Below are 21176 nucleotides of genomic sequence, written 5' to 3'. Positions count from 1 at the left end.
CAGAGTGACACACGTTGTCTCTGCTTTTGAGCTAGGTTTGCCTTTCATGTTGACTCACACATGGCCTGTTCTGTAAAAAGCAGTTGTTTCACCCTTGCTTGAGTCTGTTATATAATGAGAATCCACATCCAGTGCAGGAACTGCTGGGAACCAGCTCAGGCGGAGATGGGACTGCATAGGCCTGGCTGCAGCTGAATTGCATTTTTTGGAGATGACAGTGAAAAAAATGTCAGTCATGGATACTACATCCGATAGAGCTGTGAATGCTGCTGTAGCTGTAGCTGTTGGCAACTGACTACTTTTTTTTCAGTACCATGAGACAAAGGAGAGAGGGACTTCGACTTGTATATTAATGGGAAGTTGTTTTACATTTCAAATCTTCTTCAGAAAATTCCAAGGGAGTGATACTGTGTTTTGCATTTGCTGATTTGTGTTTTATGCTTGAAGTCCTACAAGTGGTAGATTGCTTGCATGTTTAATCCATGCAGTACTGTGCTCATTATAAGAATATAAAGAGGAAGAAATATTCTCTTGTAGAGATACATACTAATCTTTAATTCACAGAATTATTTGAAAACTGTGATCCTTCCTAGAATGGACTTTCAGAGGTAAAAAGGAACTATCCTTTTCTTTCAATAGCAGGATACTACAAAACCAGGCACAAGTTTTACTTTTTTTTCTCTTCAGAATTTCTCTGAGGCTTAATGCAATCAATTACTTCATGACTTTAGTAGCAAATCACTGAAGCCGGTGAATTGCTTGCCTGTCTGGCTAGGTAATTTTGTTCTAATTGCTGCCCTTGTCCTAAAATAGAATATATTCACAAAATACTGATATCTATTCTATTTTTTTGTATATGAAGCCTGTGACTTATGGGCAAAGCCATCTAATTCCACAATCACTCTCTGCTTTGGTAATACTTGGTTTGGACCTGCAAGAATTTGACTGATTTTGGAGAAAGCTTTACTCTGCTACTGCCTGAGGGTATGCTATTAGAATGTGCTTGCTCAAAAATAAGGAGACACTCAAGTAAGGTGAGCAAATGTCACCTAAAGTCTCTCTTCCCCAAACTCAGAGACAAAGACAGAAGTCAGCATAGCAGGCAAGAGTGAGACACCAAAATTCTTTGCAGTGTGGAAGAGGCAGGGAAAGAACAGATGACCTCCAACTGCCCAGACCTCTCTGGTCTTTACAAGTCAGAAACCATCCCATGAAGTGCCACTCAGATACTCATTTCTATTTCTGGTCTCAACCTCACCAGTCAAAACAGCCCTATGGCACTGTGTTCACTGCCAAATGTTTCTATCCCTTTCACTTTCAGCTGTGTCTGGAAATGTTTAATGTGGCACTGCAAAATGACTGGCAAAAAAATTCAACAGCATTATTTACGATGGTACTTTGATGTTTTATTGAATGCAACCATCTGTTCGGGAATGTTTTCCAACGTTGTGGACTAGATGTAGAATTTACTGCTGCAATATAGGTTGTCTGAGGCAGTTTCACAGCAGGAATGCCACCCAATGTATCACAGGTATGTGGGACTCTGGGTAAGAGGAATATTGAGAAAGTTCCTATTTCCTCCCATAAAACAGAGTCAACTGACTTCTTGATGGTAAAGATTCAAAACAGTTTCAGGTTTTTTTTCCTTTACAATCTGATAGCTATGTTCTATGTGTGCTGTAAACTTGTGATTCAGGGTATTTCCTAAATGACTTCAATGGCTCACAGGACATATACTTGTGGCTGATGGCAGAATGCACTATAGACAGATTTAGGGGCATTTTACAAAGATATCAGTAGCAGACAGCATATATAACAAGATGGCATTTCATTAACTTTTTCTTTTCTACTGTTAGAAATGGGAGTTCTATATTGAGAAAAATAGATTTTGGCCTTTTCTTAACCCTCTGAATTGCTTGTTACTTTGAGGTGAAACAAGAGGCAGCTGCTGATAGAAGTCAGTGTTTTTGTTTATTCTGCGTGTTTGGAAATTCAAGGATGTATTCCAGAACTGGTTTGGAATAGGAGATGATGAGTGTTTTTCCTTAAAACCAATCTATAAAAGAAGAGTGAAAAGCTACAATGGTGAATGGGCACTGCCATTACCTGTTATTTAAAGACTCAAATAACTAAGGAAGGACCAAACAGCTTTGTAGTGTGCCTTTTCTGCAAATTGGCCCATGTAAGCATTATCAGGGACTGTGCAGGGCAAAGGAAAAGCTGTCTCACAAATCTGTCAGTTACTTCTGTTACTTCAATTACCAAGTTACTTTTCAGAGGATGCTGTTCATTCTGATTCTTCTTTCTTTCACAGAAACTCCTTGTCCCTATGCTTTTACTGTTTACCACTTAGTTATATCAGAAAATGTAAATCATAGTAGGAAGATTAGAGAATGCATTCTAAGGATGTGAGGAACAGATCTCACTGCATTATAACACCCCTGCATGAATAATTTACCTCCCTTGACTACACTGCCATCACAGCTGTCCCGAGCTTCACATTGCCATGACTAGACTGTTCCTTGCACCCAAGCAACTACTCTAAGGCTAGTTCAGATATGACTACATGGTACTGTGTGGCAATGGATTTGCTATATGCAGGATGGAAGAAGTCCTGTCAGAGATGGACTGGTGAGGAGAAAGAGGAAAACAGCTCAAATGTTATGGAGACAGAAGTTTTTAATGTGGTTTAAACATGTTTTCAAAATGGCTTTTTGTATTTTCTGCAAGGTTACTGTTTCTTCTTCCCGATACCCCCTGTGGGGGACTTGTCTCTCATACAAGGTGTCCTGGGAAAGTGTTCTGAGGTGTTTCTTATTGGTCCTTGTTAACCCCTTCCTCTTGGCTGTTGACCCCTTACCTGATTGTTTTTTTCTGTGCCCCTGAACTTGTGATTGGCCCCCTTTTGACCCTCCTAAAAGCTTTATAAACCCCTTCCCCACAATAAACTTTCTCTTTCTCTTTCGTCCGTCCCTCCCTGGTGGTCTGTGAGCTCCTTACGGGGTCGCGGGCCACGTGCGGGGGGCAGGGGGAAAGGGCATTCACCTCGCAGGTAATGGGGCTAGCAGCCTAAGGCCTGGAGGTCTCCCCTGTCCCACTAATCCGTCGTAGTACTGGAGGGCACAAACAGACTTACTGTGCACTGGCTTCACTGCTGGTGTCTCAGCAGGTGGAGACACGATCACAGCCAAGGCAGCTGCAGCCTTACGGATAACAGCATTGCTAGGAGAACCCTAACAACTGTCCTTTCTCATGAAATCAGGTTGTAGACTGGGTAGGAAACAGCAGGATGGTATGGCTGCAGCTTCGCTCAACTCAGAATATGTTTTGTAATGTCAGATCTATCTAAGTATATATCTATATGTAAGTCTAAAATTATAAAAAGCAATCTTAATATAAAGTGTTCATCTAGCTTGTCATCTCAGTAATACTCTACATGGTTTTTCCCTTTATTGATTGTTTGGCTTTGTGATGCAAAAAGATTTCACATTTAGATGTCATTGCAGATAGTCACCAGTGTAAAGGAAAACATTCTGACAGTCTGAGGAAATTTGACCTTTTTCCCTCCAAGTCCATTCAGAAAACATTGCTATGGTTCTCTAATGTAGTTAAGATCCAAATAGAACTGACAGCACTGAACACACTGTATGAGACTAATAAATGGGATAGTGCAATCACTACCTAATAATGAGCAATGTAATCATATGATGACTTAAGAAATCTACATGCTTAGAGTGTGAATCAACATAGATATTTACATGCTAGGCAAGTGGATTGGTATTCAAGATAATTCTTCATTGACACATGGGTTAACATTTGTTATAAATTATCTCTGCTTGTATCTGTTTGGATTTTGTTGGTATATCACATTTATGTCAAAGAATACATATGTCAACCTTTGTTATTATTTCTGTAAAAAACCAATAATAAGCTGCTTTAAAACATGAAGATGCAGTTGTTTTCTTTTATGAGCATATTGTTTTCTGCTATGTCTTAATGTTGTGCATGACTTCAGTGAAGATGGCTTGAAAAAGATGCTTTGGGAAAGATCACAGTTTCTTTCTGCATCAGGACAGGCTTCGGCTGTCAAGGTAGAGATTCATGACAATTATTTCATAGCTCCCGAAATATGAAAGTATGTAATCATACAGACTCCCTCAGCTGTGAAATAAATGTTGTGAGAGATGTAGTCAGAATTTAAAGAGTGGTGATAAAAAAAATAGAGCTTCATCTGAGAAAATTACTCAAAAGTACTCAACAAGACCATATACAATACTGACTGCACTGAAATTGTGGCCATTCAAAAATGATAGGGTTATTGCATCTCTCACCATTTCTTTTCTGCTTCTGTGCTAGAAGAAAAGACTTGAAAGAATCTACAGTTTGACAAAGCTTTACACAACGTGGATATATTGCTGACTTTAATTTACTGGCAACCCATCCTCAGGTCATTCTCTAATACCCACTAAGCTGCTTTGGGTTTTAGCTTATTGCATTTGAATTTAGTGTACACACAAGTGGAGAGCTTAGTTTCCTACCTATAACACAGTGAAACTACAGTAATATTTCCTTTAAAACTACTCTCCCGACTATACTCCTTGCTAACAAATTATTGTGGTATTTCAAGCAAAAGACAGAAAGGTTGACAAATCATTACCCTTTGAGAATCTGTGAAACAGCTATAAATTCATTGGCTTACTCACCTGTTACTCAATTCCTACTTGTCTGTAACTATTATGCTACTAAAGATTAGATACCTATTAAACCATAGTGCCAGGTTCTGGCCTATGATTTTCACAGGGTTTATGCCACCTGTGTTCTTACAGTAACACAGGGAACCAAGAGCCACATGAACAAAAAAAAGCCACTTACACTGAATTATTTGAGGTTATTACAATGTTTAGATATGGAGAGGCAAGAGTGTTTCTAGAGATGGAAATCTCTATCTGTATGCAGCTGAATCATAGAAAGGATTTTTTAACTCAGAACATCACAATATGAGGACAGGAAACAGTTTTCTTACCAATTATCCACAACATCTACAGAAGTTAAAGTCTCTGGTACAATTTCTGATAGTGTGAAATTTTCAAAAATATATCACTTTTTAAAAAAGCTATATTTTACCTTCAAGATATGAGCTATTCCATGCATATTCTCCAGCACTTTGCATCTACAAGCTAGGCGTATGGCTAGAAGAGGAATAAATATCTGAGAATGAGATTCTATATGGTTACATGAGTAGGATCACATATAAGCCAGATAGTACACATTCAAGAAATGACTGTGCATGAAATGCCACATCTTTTTACAATATGAAGATCCCAAATGAGACATTTGGGTCTGCCTTATTGGAGCATAGGACAATGACTCTGCCTATAATCAGTGGTCATAATGTTTGCTTCAGCAATAGAGTTGATACCTACTTTAAACTGCTGGCAACATTTCACTTTTTACAAGTAGGACATGAATATAAAAGATAGTGTGAACATGCCCTCATTTTTGGACAACCACCTTTGAATTCAGAGGATAGAAAAGATGGACAAGACAAAAGGAGCTCGTACTTTTGAAAAATGTCGAAATCACTTTGGATGATTTTACACTGTCTGTATTTACACACATTTGGGAAATATTCTTCCAAAAACCTACTTCACATTGAATATCGTCAGTGACACCTAGAAAAATAGATGCCATTTGACGGCATTGAGGACCCAGTCATTTGGGGTTCCAGGTAACTGAATCAAGTTTACCGAGAACAACAGCATCTTATATATGCAGTTTGAACAGCAACAAACCATCCTCAACCAATCACTTCCAAGTACTCCACAGACCATGTGCAATGGTGGAGTACATTTCCCAGAGTGCCCTTTGGCATTCTTCCTGTGGTACAAACCACCACAGTGATTCACCAGAGCACTAAAGTCTCCAATAATAAAGGCATTTAAACTATTAGGATGATTACAGTGAGGTCCAGTTTTGTTGAAGCAAAGCTGAACATGACATGCTGAAGTGTCTACTGTTTCGTTTAAAGAAGGGCATTAGTGTGATTTGTACAGTGAATGCTAAATAAATTCCTCTTGAATTAATTTTTAGTCAGCTGTTAGGTTATCTATGACCTCAAGGAATAAAGTATGTATGTCTGTCGAGAACTGCTTTAGTAAAAGCTTTACTCACAACCAGTGAGCTTTTATGATCCTTTTCTAGTTGTGTGCTTCTTTTTTCTCTGCCCAGAAACAGTGGTCTTTCCCCCAGCTTAGACTTCATACATACTCTTAGAAGTGAAATAAAGAGAAGAAATTAAAAGACCTACAGATTCTGGCAAAGAAAAACCCTGAAAGGCTTACAATAACTAAACACCTTTCTTGGAACAATTCTAAACAAGTCTCAGAACTGAACATGAGGTAAGCAGGTCTATCTTAGTCATACTGTCTTTAGGAAGTCTTCACTTGAATTCTCTTTAGCTTCCACAGAACGCATGACAAAAGTCTCAGGGAATCACCTCTTCTTTACAAGAGGGATGAGTGCCAGTAGTTTACTCTATTCTCTCCTGCTAAGTCTTTAAAGAAATTCAGAGATTAAAAAATTCAAGGATTAATGGAAAATATATACACAGCTGGCAATTTCTCTTAAGCCATAAATCATGTCCCAGTGAGAGAGGCCTAAAGATGTTCAGGTGACATCAACTACAGAAAGCGGAAAAAGTCTTGTTCTGAAGACCTCAATAAGTTACAAAGTAACCATGAAGGGGCCAGCTCACCTTAGGAAGCATTTAATTCAGCTCCATTGTTCCCTGGAAGCCTATACCTCTAATTTTCTATGTATCCAGCACTGACCCAATGTGCTACCTTAGCTCCATGATCATTTTCTAGCTAGGGCTGACAAGGACCTTTGCATCATGTTCTCTGAGTGACCTTGATCTTTTGATAATATTCAGGTCACAGGCATTTAACAGAATTGTAATTATTAGTTTTTAGATTTCTGCTCTTTACATATCAGTTAGGTTACTGGCTTCATAGGCAGAAAATTGAAATTCAGTTGATTTCTGGAAGGAGTTGGTTGGCTTGACTGGTCATCACTGAGCAAAGGTGTCAGGGTGTGAGATACACAATAGTTTAATCCAATTTGACAGGGTGGAAGGTTTTGGAATGGAAGTTTGCATTTCTTCTCCCTCTCTCTCCGTCTCCCTCTCCCAGTTTGCAGTGAACATACAGTTCTTGTTTTTTTTCCAAAGAGCTTTTTTCTAGCTGTACCTACTACATGTCACCCTTAAAAAAAAATTACTCAAATACTCCTTGAATAAAATTTTCACAGCACAACACATATATTGAGATAAATAAAAAAAAATCTTGCCACATCTCCTACTGATTTGAACTGAACTACACAGAATTGGAATAGTTTGGTTTGGAAGAGACCTTTAAAGGTCACCTAGTCCGTATTTTGGAGATGTCCCCAATAAGAAGGGACATCTTGAAAAAGATCATGTTGCTCAGAGCCCCGTCCAACCTGACCTGGAATGTTTCCAGGGATAGGGCATCTACCACCTCTCTGGGCAACCATCATTTCTTTTTTCAACTACTGTTGTTCGTTGATTTTGCTGTGTATGTTGTACTAGTACAACTGTTCGAGCAATTTTGCTATAAAATGTAATTCAAATGACTCCTGTTTAAAAAAAAAAGTCCAAAAGGTAGAAAATTTCTTCTTCTTATCTAGCCTGAACCTACCATCTTTCAGTTTAAAACAAATATCCCTTGTCCTATTGCTACAGGCATAACTAAAAGGTCTCTTGCCATCTTTTTATAAGTTCCCTCAAAGTACTGAAAGGCCGTCTCCTTGGAGCCTTCTCTTCTCCAAGTTGAACAACTTCAACTCTCCCAGCCTTTGCTCATAGAGAGGTGTTTCATTCCTCTCATATGTGGTTTGAAACTGCAGCAATACACAGAGTTTAAATAATGAATCCAACACTGTGACTGCAATGAATAACTGAAAATATTGCCATCTAAATGAATTCTGTGCTGTAGTAAAACTACTAGATGATTCTGCTAAATCATCTATGCAGTTATGAATATTATGAACACAAAGAATGATCCACTGTTAGCAGCCCTTCCTGATAGTCTCATGTGGAGTCTGCAAACTGAGGCTCACTCATAGAGGAGCATGCAAATATTTCCCTTAGGAGTACACTTTGGAATTGAAGAGTGACTTGAAAATCTTATGAAAAACCTCCTGTGCTTAAAAAAGCCATAAAGCAGGCAGACAGCAGGGCACTGAAGTCATCAGTCAAAAAGCACGAAATTGCTGTCCCATCTATTGCTGCTTTCTGTGCTTTCAGTCTTAAATACATATATGGAGAACCCAAGTACAAGTACTCTGGCTTATTTCAAAATAAATAGCACCAGACATTCACAGTGAGAACATTTCATCCCTTTAGCAGATATTAGAAACTGCTGGACTATTTACATATAATAGATGTGACTCCATCTATCACTCTTTTAACTTTTTTCTTTGTTTGAATGATATTTAATCACAGCAAATATGTTATAGGAAAATCTGTCTGGGTACCTGGCTTCCTACTGGAAGTAATAGTGATGATAAAAAGCATAATTATTTGGGCCATGGCACAGACTTTTTTCTTTTCTAAAGATCATTTGGTTTTATCAATGTTATTTTTTCAGAGGCAATAATTCCTGAAACAAAAAACCTGGCCAAATAAAATACTGAACTTTCATTTCTTTTGCACCTGTCAGGGACAAAGACCACATACATAGGGAAGGGCTCCTTTGAGTGTGAAGCATGAAATGTAGCTAGAAGCGGGATGTTATCTTGTGGTCCCCCACATAATTTCCTTTCTGTACTGAGGCATTAGAGAGAAGTTGTGGGCAGACTGGTGTCCATGGCATGAGTTGTAAACACCCATTGCATTGCTCATACACACTTTTATTGCTCATGCTTGCAGAAATTATTAAAGCGCAAGTGCTAAACAGATCAGGATTTTGACAGGAAAAATGTAGTGATAACTACTTGTACCCTTGTACCAGACTTCTGTTCTACTGTCTTGCATATAACTACCATTGCATGTAAGGATTCTTTCTTGTAATATTTTGCATCAACACTGTAGTCCTCAGTGTGAATTTTTTAAAAATATTTTTTATTTAAAATAATATTTGCCTAGGCGGGTTACATGGATGGTTGGGAAATATTATTGCATTGCTCTATGAACACACCATCTATTTTGAATGAATGGCATCTATTTTAAATATATATTTTTCATTTCATAAGCTCAAATTGATTGTTTGAATGATGTAAACACTGTCTTCCACAGAAAGAAAAATTGTCCAATTTGATAGTGGATAATATGATTTATGTTTATAAAATTCTCAATTAAACACATAGTTATGCCGACATACTGCAATTATTTCATATGATGACAATTCGTTCCAGAAAAAAACTAACTGGAGGCAGACTGAAATTATTTGGAGCATGTCATATTTTTTCTGAATAATTTCTCCTAATAAAGAGATTAACTTTTAAAACCTACTCCAAAATATGGGATATTGTGTAAACTATCATGTATTAAGAGAAAGGAATCTCAAACTGTATTCCATTTGGTACAAAAATTTAAACATGATGCATTTCAGCACTAATGTTGCTCTGTTGCAGTTTGCTTCATTTGGGTCAGTTAGTTCAAAGGTTTGATACACAGGTATTCATGGGTACTTGGGAGTCATCTGCATATGTTCCATGTTGGAAGCTATTAAAAAATTCCCTTTTCATCCCTAGCTGCCCTACAGCATAGAAAGCATTTGTCACAGAATCACAGAATGGTTTGGGTTGGAACGGACCTTTAAAGATCATCTAGTCCAACCCCCCTGCAATGATTAGGGACACCATCAACTAGACTGGGTTGTTCAAAGCCAGATCCAACCTGATCTGGAATGTTTTCAGGGATGGAACATCTACCACTTCTCTGAGCAACCTGTTCCATCGCTGCTTCTCTCAACTACTGTTGTACATTATATTGATGTGTATGTTGTACTAATACAACTGTTCAGGGAATGTGCTATAAAGTGTAATTCAAATGATCCCTGCTTAAGAACCACAATAACAAATCCAAAGACATTTATTTGGATCAGCTGAGTGCTCTGATTTGCAGTGCCCCAAAATAATATAATTTTGTGAAAATGACATAGGGAGAAGGGTGAAGGTCTTAGTATGGCTGAGAACAAGGAGGATGGGAGAAAGTAAAGGACAGTATTTCCTGGGACATCTCTTTCCTGGACAAAATTTATCCAACACCTATATGCTCAGTTTCTTCACTGAACATACTGTTAGGCAAGTTTGTGGTGATGGGGAGGACTCTTTATCTTTGTCACTATCTCATAAGTTTTAGATGCTTTTTCTTCCCATACACTGGGAAACCCTGATCTTTTAACTTCAGAAAAATGCCTGAGAGCCCTCGAAGTGACTGCCTGGCCAGACTGCAGTGCCTGCCTCCAGTTATGTCAGACACTTAAATGTGACATACCTGTCCTTGGCCTCTCATTTCGTGGTAGCCCTAGTCCTACTTCACTATAAGCAATTAGTTTTGTTTAAAAAGGTCTTGTAGGTGAGCACATCCATATAAATATGTCTCATTTTGGCCTTCTTTCAGAACTTAATGATTTGGCCATTCTCTGGGGTTGCCCAATTGTTCCAGGGCTATAGAGTAAGAGTACATCTTTGATGCTAACCCAAAATAGAAGCATGACTAAGAAGGTGTTGTACAGCAGCAGTACTGGGATAACCCTGTTGGCTACTCAGTCTTGCAGACAGACAGTTGCCTTGTTAATTTGTATTTAACAGCACACTCTGCCTATATTTTTCCATCACATTATCTGTATGTCATCTGCTGCTGTATTTCTTGTTCCTTGTTGTCTTCTTGCCTGAAATGGATGAAACCTCCATAGCGGTAAGGAATTTACTTCAATATTTACTAGTGTCTAATTAGGAGGAATAAACAGGAGAGATTTGGGGGAAATTGGTCTTGATTCTCTTGTGTCATTTCTGCTGTCTTAAATCTCTAGCCAAATCCTGCCATTCTCACTTCAGTTCCCATGAGTGAAATTTACAACTTTCAGGTTTATTTCTTGCTATTGTTCTGCACAGAATCACAATAATAATTATTTAGTTCATTCGATAAAAGCAATACGAAAGCAGTGCATTCCCAGTTATATGTCGATGTTCTTCTTTCAGAACTGATGACTAATAACTATAAATCAAAGTAGATAAGAATAAGGGAAATGGCTGTCAAATCTGTTTTCTAAAAATAGATCTGCCTAGATATAGTTAGGAATGATTTAGAAAAAAATGAACATTGGATTTTCTTTTGTACCCCCAGTCTTAAAATGGAATATTGTTAAGGTGATTATCCTGCCACCGTTTGCACCTTTCAAAAAGTAATGTCTTTCATAAAAAAAATACACTTACATAGTTGGAGAGCCTGCCAGAAGTAAGAAGTCTTATTTCTTGCAGAGGTGAAGCAGGTGTTTACTCACTCTTCTTATTTTTTAATTGATATTATTTTTATGTTAGTTTACTTTACTTTTAAACTGCCATTTCATTCTTTGAACCAATAACATGCTCTCCAAGCCTATAAAGAGAGTAGAATTTAACTTAATTTAACAAGAAAAAGTATTAATGAACTTTTTCAACCCATACATTGAGAAAATTTTTAAAAGAAGTTTCCTACCTAACATATATGCCCAAATCTCAGAAACTTGGAAACCAGATGATCCTATTCTTTACCTCAATGATTTTTGAAGAATGTCATGTATTTATCATGAGACATTTGCTGGCAAAAGTCAGGAGGAATAGTAGCATTAGTTGTGAATTCCCTACTACTTGACATTTAAATTATACCATTTGGACATTATTCAAAATCTCTTGACATAGCTACAGCAGGTCCCATCCACCGAAAATAGATAGCTGGCAATTCAATGACAGAAGAAAAAGGGACGTAAAATGTTTGATTACGGTGATGTGTAGCTGCATCTGTCATTACAATGTCACAGCAAGGTTATGAGACATTTCCATTTTTAACAATCTTAATGGGTTTAGGTCCTGAAGTCCTTATTAAATTACAGACAATTGGATTTGTCAGTTTTAGGCTTAGCCTATATATCTGAGATGGAGGAGTAAATGGTAATGTGATCTATCTTGGGAGTTAAATTGGATGCTGCTAGTAGTATCAATAGTAATAATGCCAGTTGTGTAACACATAAGTATGTTCTCTGTGCAGAGTTTTTACGTGTAATACTGTCACTGGCTGAAAGTTTCTGAAGCAGTGAAGCCACTTAGTTGTCATTTACCCGTAATGGCAAACTGTGAATAAGTGCCCAATTAAAATTTACGTGAAGAATCTGAAAAAAGTAATTTCATAAGAAGGATAAAATATTGGCCTAAGTTTAAGGAAAATATAGGAGGAATTAAATTTTATACTTTTACAGTGTTTTCCAAAACCTTAACATCTCTGAAATTTTATAAGCAATCATGGGATATTTTTGTCTTGCCTTTTATGTACATGCCTGCATTCACTACCCAAGTAACCAAGTAATCCCGAATTTGCTGCTTTAAGGAAAACTACCTACAGAAAAGTAATGGCACAAAACCCCAAGACATTACTCTTTTTATGATGCTTATTTCAGGTAGGCATTCTCATATCTTTGCAGGTGCTGGGGTCCATCAGTGCTGGCCAGTTTTGAAACATCACCTCCTAAGGGCAATTATGAGGTGCGCCACATGAGCAGGCAATTCCCAAATGCTGGAAGTCAAGCAGTGAGGCAGAAGGCCAGCTTTGCTGAACAGGGATCTTGTCTCAGAGGCAAGGAAAAATGGAAGGTGTATGCCCAGTGGAAGCAAGGTCAAGTGACATGGGAAGAATACAGAGATGCTGCTTGCAGCTGCAGTGAGAAAATTCGTGTGACAGAAAATCAACTGGAGTTGAAGCTGGCCAGAAATGTAGGGGACAATAAAAAGAGTTTTTTCAAATATGTTAATGGCAATAGGCAGGATAGAAATATCATTGGCCTGGTACAGGATGAGGATGGTAACCTCACAAACGGGGACAGAGACAAGGCAGAGGTGTTTAAGGCTTTCTTTGCCTTTGTCTTCAACAGGGATGACAGACCAAGGGGGTCTCAGTGCCCTGAGCTTGAGGACCATGACTGCAAGAATGATCAACTCCCAGTTGACCTGAATTTGTGCAAGACCTGCTACTCCAGCTGGATCCCTACAAATCTATGGGGCCTGATGGGATTCATCCCAGAATCCTCAAAGAGCTGACTGATGTTATCGCAAAGCCTCTCTCAATTTTTGAGTTGTCTTGGGAATCTGGAGAGTTCTCAGTTGACTGGAAGCTGGCAAATGTTGTACCAATTTTCAATAAGGGCAAGAAGGAGGACTTTGTAACCTACAGGCCTGTCAGTCTCCCTTCAGTGCCTGGTAAATTATAGAGAAGATTATTCTGGGAGGTATTGAAAAACACCTGAAAGACACAACCAGCAAGGTAGTCCTGCTTATCAAACCCGATTTCTGTTTATGATAAGGTAACCCACCTAGCTGATCAGTAAAGCTTTAGATACTGTCTTTCACAGGATCCTTCTGGACAAACACAGCTGGATAAACACATCATGTGGTGGGTGAGCAATTGGCTCATGGGTCGAGCACAGAGGGTGATAGTGAATGGGGGAACATCAAACTGGCAACTTGTCACTAGTGGGGTTACACAGGGCTCCATCTTAGGCCCCATGCTCCTCAACATCTTCATAAATGACTTGGATGCAGGACTGGAAGGGATACTAAGCAAGTTTGCATAGGACACAAAACTCAGAGGAGCTCTTGACTCCCTCAAAGGCAGGGAGGCCCTGCAGAGAGACCTCCACAAATTAGAGGACTGGGCAATCACCAACCATATGATGTTCAACAAGGGAAGTACCAGATTCTGCACCTAGGATGGGCAGCCCTGGATGTCCATACAGACTGTGGAATGAGATGCTGGAAAGCAGTACCATGGAAAGCTGGAAAGCAGTACCTGGGAGTCCTGATCAATGGCAAGTTGAATATGAGTCAGCAGTGCCCTGGCAGCCAGGAGGGGCAACCGTGTCCTGGGGGGCATCAGGCAAAGCATCACCAGCTGGTCGAGGGAGGGGATTGTCCCACTCTGCTCTACATTGGGGTGGCCTCACCTTGAATATTGTGTGCAGTTTTGGGCACTGCAATATAAAAAAAGATATTAAGCTATTAGAGAGTGTCCAAAGGAAGGCAATGAAGATGGTGAAGGGCCTTGAAGGGAAGCCGTATGAGGAGCGGCTGAGGTCACATGGTTTGTTCAGCCTGGAGAAAAGAAGGTTGAGGGGAGACCTCATGGCAGTCTACAACTTCCTCATGAGGGTGAGAGGAGGGGCAGGCACTGATCTCTTCTCTGTGGTGACCATGAGACAAAACCTGAGGTAATGGCCTGAAGTTTTGTCAGGGGAGGTTTAGGTTGGATATTAGAAAAAGGTTCTTCACCCAGAGGGTGGTTGGGCACTGGAACAGGCTCCCCAGGGAAGTGGTCACAGCACCAAGCCTGACAGAGTTCAAGAAGCATTTGGACAATGGTCTCAGGCAAATGGTGTGACTCTTAGGTATGATCCTGTGCATGGCTAAGGATTAGACTCAGTGATGGTTGTAGGTTCCTTCCAACTCAGCATATTTTGTGATTTGTACTGGTTTAACAAAACAAAAACAAAAACAGAAAAAGGTGAGATTTCTAAATGTTTTCTTAAGATTTGTAAAAATAAATACCAGCATGTTAAATAAGTATAAATCATGTTTAAATACATTCATGTATGCATAAACAGGGTTTCAAATCAACTCATCTAAATCAATACTGAAATATTTAAACTATATCAGTTCAACACCTGAAAGTGAACTTGTATGCGATTTGTATGGTACTCGGTCTTGTAAATCTATATTGTCTTTTAACTTTCAAGGATTAGAATTGTAGAAGTGTTGAACTTAAAATTACCCAATGCTTTGCCTATAATACATTTCATTATTAGAAAATATAGAAGGCAATAATTTTGGGGACAAAGGGGATTGAGCTATTCCATTTTTTTAACTTTTACTTCACATTTCTTGCTATGAATGTGTAAAATTGGTTAAATAAAAGAAAGTTCTCAGTCTGAGACTAATTTAGGACATAGACAAATTACTTCCAAATGCACAAGTAATTCCTACTGTGATTATTACCCATAATCTTGAACAACTTGCAAATCCTTTAAAATATCCATTAACAAAATGTGCTTTCAAAATAGTCTTCTGAGAAATGACTGTACACTCTTATTTTTTGCAGAACTGGCTGCTGGTAATTTCTCCAGGTGTACTTTCATTTTTAGAATTTATGATTTTGCCTTTGTCATGTATTTTCATACAGCTGTGTTTTTTTATATATTTTTTTTTGGTACTTTCCTTGTCTTTATGGAGACTAGCAGAACTAAACTATGGTGTACATTTAAAATACAATAGCTAGAATTATAAAAGGCAAAGCAGTTTCTTATTACAACCATGCTTTTAATGTCTAGTTAAAGTACTGTCAGACCATAAGTAAAGCTAGAGCGTGTCTTTGCCACCCCATAGAAGTAAATCTCTTTACCTGAGGTTTCCACTCAGTAAGGTACATCTGGAGGAAAAAAAAAAAAATCCCATCCTTATTCTGCTTTAGGAAAAGACTGTCATCATAACACTACAGAATTGAACTACAAACTACCATGTTTTTTAGGTTTCTTTTTCCCTCCTTTGAAACCTATCTACCTACCTAGACAATTCCTTTTAAGGAAAAAACAAATATTATAGCTAAGATAACCTATCTGCACAGTCACTTTAAGATTTTTTGAAGATGAAAGTATATGCTCATATCTTTTCTTTAGGATTATTTTCGTTCAGCTGTGTGAACAAACAAATAAAGCTACAAAAGTGAGAAGCAGGTGTTAGAGTCACCAGTGGAACTCAGGCATGGCAATATTGGCCGCTGTCACATCAAACCATGGGCATAGAAATATCCACAAGCAATACACAAACCGCTTTTTGGCATTTGACCTCCTCATAGTGCAGAAAAATGAAGGAATTCACAGGAGCCAATGTGCTAAAGATACCCTGAAGGAAGAGCTGATGAAGAGGGATTCTGCCTTACCTCTCTATGCCTGGAGAACCTAGATGTCTAATGCTGCACTAGACATAGATGCTTATTTTAATTTGGGTTTTACAAGCCTTAACTTCTCCTAAATTAGAACCATAAATCTTACAGTGACAACTTTATTTCTACCACTGTACCTTTTCTACACTACTTCATAACTCTTTCCTATAGCAAAATCTTTCTTACACTGGTTCTTGGAACAAACTTTCTGCTTCAGCAATGATCTTACAAACTTTCTAAAGAAAAGAAACTTGGAAAATGCAAAAATCTAGCATTATTTTTTCCCTGCAGGTATAATATAAATTGTATATGCTGTTATTGCAAACTATGGTTTTTCAACAGATACCTTAAAATTACTTTAATTGTAAACCAAAACCTTATTTTTATTTCCATAATCCTTATAGCTTGTTGCATGGCACCAGGATTCTGATTCAGTAGAAGAGGAATACCTGAGCAAGACCAAATGAAGATTTTTGGCTTTCACATGGTTTTTAGTCTAGAACATTTACTGTTATTTTCTGTTGTTACGCGCAGAATAGAGAAATTTGTAGCTGCTAGGACATTTGTGTTTCTAAGCATCTTAATTAAAAAAAAAGAATTAATAAAATCCTCATCTGTCAGTTTAAAGTGTCATGAGTCCACTTTCAAATGGAACATTTGAACTGGGAATAACAGAATAACAAGCAAGAGAGAAAGTCTATTAAAAACCAATGAAAATATTCCAAAATTTTCTTGTGAGTGGCTCAGGCTTTTATCTGTATGTCCTAGGATACATTTTCACTGTTCAAATGCATAAGGTGTAGCACAGTGTTCTCTCTATTTTCTGTATCCAATGTGCCCTGGCAACAGCAAGCACTTAGTCATTGTTTCCTGTTACTATACATGTGCTCTGTTTTTTCTTGCAGAGATGATAATTACAGAACTTATACTAAAAAACACATCTTAAAAAAGATGAAGAGGAAAATATCCCCAAATTGTTTACAGCCAGACAGTCAAAAAAGCAGAAGTGAGACCTGTCTCATTTTTGTACCCTGATTCACCTGGTCTGGATGGGGAGGAACAAATTGTACACTGGAGGTGGGTAGTACCACTTTTCTTTAAAAATGCTGGTAATAACAACCTTGTACAGTGGCAGTAGTTTCCTGGAGTGAGTGTAGGCCAATCTGAAAGGCAGATGTCTCACACAGGAACACCGAGACTATGGCTGAGATAGGACCTCAGAAATTAAAGTCATTCTTAAGCAACACAGCTGTATGCAAGGGGCTTGCTCAGACACAGGGTTTAGTGTGGCTCAGTTTCTCACTAGTGTGATGTGATGCTGTTCTTTCTCCTGGAAGCTCTAAATTGTTAGTGCTGTGCTAGTACAGTCCACTGGAATCACCAAGACAAAAGTAAGTATTCAGAATTTTACTTCATAAAAGCAACGTGTTTGGCCATGATGTCAGTTGCTTGACTGTCCCATAATAAATGGGAACTTAAAAGTTAAAAAGGTCTCCAAGTTCTGTGTGTAGGAAAGCCTGCTTCCAGAACTAACAGCACTGAGCCCAAGGGCAGAGAACAAGTCCTAGGACTTCAACAGTGTCCAGAGGATGCTGCTGGAAGCTTTATAATGTTCCTGCTGACTTATTCCTCAGTGTGGCAGATCTGAGTCAAGTCTTTTTCCACTGCTTGTGACAGTGTCTGTTTTTATTTGGTGAGCTATACCTATGACACATTTAAACCTATTCTTTAATATCTCCATGCATTTATTCAATTAGCAATGGATAATTTGTCTTCTGATGACTTTTTACTAAGAACTATTTTCACACCAACATTTTATTGCCTTTCTTAATTTTTTTTTAGTTTTGGCTGTGAGCTTTGGTACTTCTTGCACCCCAAGACATTACAAATACCCAGAAGTATATGGATACTAGGGACTAAGGGTAGAGTGAAATGATCATATCAAGGCCTTAATTTTTTCTGCTTATGCACTAGCAAGTAAGAATAAAATGTAGAGTTGAAAAATTATATCCCAGTTCTTTTAGACATATAACCTCTTTGCATAACACCACCTCTACTAGTAGTTTCAATAATTTCCCCAGTTTGAATTACGGGAATACATTTCTAGTAAAATAAAAGAAACCAGTAGTACAAACCAAAATTAATTGCTTTTTAAAATGTATGTTTTAAATGCAAGAAGGGCTAAGCATTTATTTTCATTTACAAATAGCAAGTACTTTCGGTTCTTTTTATTTCCTATTATTATAAAGGCTTTCTAAAATAAGACATAATAGTTTAAAATAGCAGTTTAAAGAGCTGCTTGATACATTGAAATGAAAAGCAAGAGTATGAAAAATATGTTTCATTACTTCCAGCTGCCTCAATGTCTTAGGCTACTATGTTTAGAGGGAGTAATATTACAAATAAAGTAACCTGCAGAGCAATTTTATGGTGGACTTTTCCCCTTGGTGAATACAGCCATTTGACAACTTTTTCCACATATATGCATGCTGTACTGCATTATATTTGAAAATCTTTTAGTGAAGGAAATGAAGAATTACAAGAATGGGCTGAATCTCAGCAGATGTTAGAGAACTGGTGTGCAGAAGAGGAAGAAATTATTTACTTCCAGTAAGTGGAGAACGCAATCTGCAATGGATAGATTGGATTCTACATTCATGGGCAACCAGTATGATACCTCTGATGTAACATTGTGACAATTATAGCTCTGTCTTATTTGAACCATAATGACGTTGCAGACTGAATAGCTTAAAATGCACAAAAAACTTCTGGTGCCTGGTGTTTTCCCAAACACTGAGGGGGAATAGACCAAAACAAAAATTGCTGTTTCTGTATTGTTTGGGTACTGCAATTGTTTCCTCAATTGCAGAGCGTTATGGCCTTACAGCCTTAAATGCCAGATTTAACTTCCTCATAGGATTGCTGTTCTTTCCCCACAGAACAACTGCTTTTCTTTCTCCACTGCAACTCTTGCAGCCTATTTCAGGTGGTAACCATAGCAATCCTTAGGAGATGGAAAATTTCCTTGCCATATTGTCTTGAATGACAACATCATTGAATTATGTCCTTTTTCTAAGTACATTTCATGGCAGTACCAGCAACCAGGGAGTTTCATAGGTGGGAGATGTATTTTATACTCTCATAATGCTGTGGTTCTTCTATCTCTTCTGCTCTGCCAACTAACCCAGTTTCTAGTGACACCAGGCCTCTGTGAGGAGCAAAAACAGACCATAAGGAAATCAGCTCAACTTTTATTTTGAACCATATAAATTCAATGAGGAGCTATTTTTGTACATTATGAAGAGAATATTTAACCTTAACCCTGGCAAAGCAATACAGATATTGTTCTGATATTACCTTTTTCTCCTATCATTTTGTTGGCTCTCTGTCAGGTGCTTTCCAGTATAGATGTGAAGAGGGGTTGCTCTCTAAGTTTATTTGATACTATTTGCAGCTGCTTAAAGACATCATGAGGCAAATGCTATTTCATTAATTATCCATTCATGAAACGTATATCTCCAGCTGAGCCAAAATTGTCAACCTTGTGAAAAAGGGCATGCTTGTATGATTAAAGCATTAAAGTTTCTCAGATATTTCCTCCTCTCTCTCAGATCAATGACAGAAAAGAAGCCAAACCCAAATGGAAATACTAGAAGGAAAATAATTGATAGAAATCATGTTTCTGGCAACTCAGAGTGAATGAGAATGAAAAATTATTTCTGCTACCAGAGGAAGTCACTTTGGGCTAACAGATTGGAACTTCTTGCAAGAAAGAAGGCTTGCAAACTTAGAAGAAAGCCTGGGAGTATGACCAAGGTTTCAGGTACACCTGGAATTATAAAAATACAGCACAAAAAAAAAAAACCCATTAAAGAGAATAGATGTAAGAACAAGTTTATTTATTTGAAAAGAAACTTGTAGCAATCAACTACAATGCAATGGGAGCAATATGAATAATGGCTGTTTCCAAGCCTAATTGATTATTAAAAGCTAAAACTTGGTACCAGATTTGAACACAGGAGGCAGAAAACAACAGTTCTGAGCACATTTTATTGCATAATTTTCTGCCCCATAAATTCTGTAACATTTTATATCTGAACCATGGAAGTAATGTGGCTAATGTGTTTTATCATCTTTGATAAAGAGAAACAAAGCACAGTTATTAACAATCATTCGGTCATTTTTTCACTGCTAGTATCGACTAGAAATGTCATAATTGAAATAACTTCTATTTTATTATGAAGAATCGTGTTTTGCTCAGGGCAATGCTATTTTTTGTAGTTCCAGTTATTTCTTGATGATTTCCAATTCTTCAGCTGTGTTTAAATATTTAATAATGTCACTGAAGCTACCATTTAACAGCCTCTTAGAAACATCATTAAAAAATCATGTCAGAAATCAGTTAAAGCAACTGATATAAAATAAAAATAGTAAGTTTGTGCCCCAACTTTTAATTTTCCAATTTGTAGATTTTTAAAAGCAATCTTAGGAAGATTTTGTATCTGTTTATGCCTGTGAATGAGCAGAAACACAATGAAGAAAGTTTACTCTGCATAATTTTTGACATATTAGCAACTGGAATTTCATGAGGCTGTGCTTTTGATCTAATCTAACTTCAGACTCCCTTAGTTTATGGATTTTAACAGCTTTGGAATATACTGTTAAATGAAATGTGACATGGATTGGTGTTTGTAGGTCTTGCTTCATGTATCTACAAGAAAAAATACTGGCAGAAGACTTTAAAAACGACTTCTCAGAAACTTTTTCATTGTTATTTGCTCCACTTAAAACTCACATTTGTCTAAGATAGTTATTGTATGTGATTCTTATGCATGTATTGTAAATAACTGCAAAGAGCAAAATTCAGCACTGAAGTTACTAGGATAGTAGGAAGGAAGGAAGATCCTTCTTACTAGGATCTTCTGTAGAGAAACACTGTGGATAAGTGCAGTGTAAAATTGTTTAGTCT

General features: G+C 37.7%; 1 long non-coding RNA gene across 1 annotated transcript; it reads left to right on the top strand.

The window, feature by feature from the left end:
• Positions 1 to 361: 361 nt before the first annotated feature.
• On the top strand, positions 362 to 21077 carry LOC135413158 (uncharacterized). Its single transcript, XR_010430113.1, has 3 exons — positions 362 to 1034; positions 13149 to 17284; positions 19819 to 21077. It is a non-coding gene; the product is annotated as an uncharacterized LOC135413158 (long non-coding RNA).
• Positions 21078 to 21176: the final 99 nt, after the last annotated feature.

Source organism: Pseudopipra pipra, chromosome 4, assembly GCF_036250125.1.
Source record: "Pseudopipra pipra isolate bDixPip1 chromosome 4, bDixPip1.hap1, whole genome shotgun sequence".
Classification (NCBI taxonomy): Eukaryota; Metazoa; Chordata; class Aves; order Passeriformes; family Pipridae; genus Pseudopipra; species Pseudopipra pipra.
This window is presented reverse-complemented; position numbering and strand designations above follow the sequence as displayed.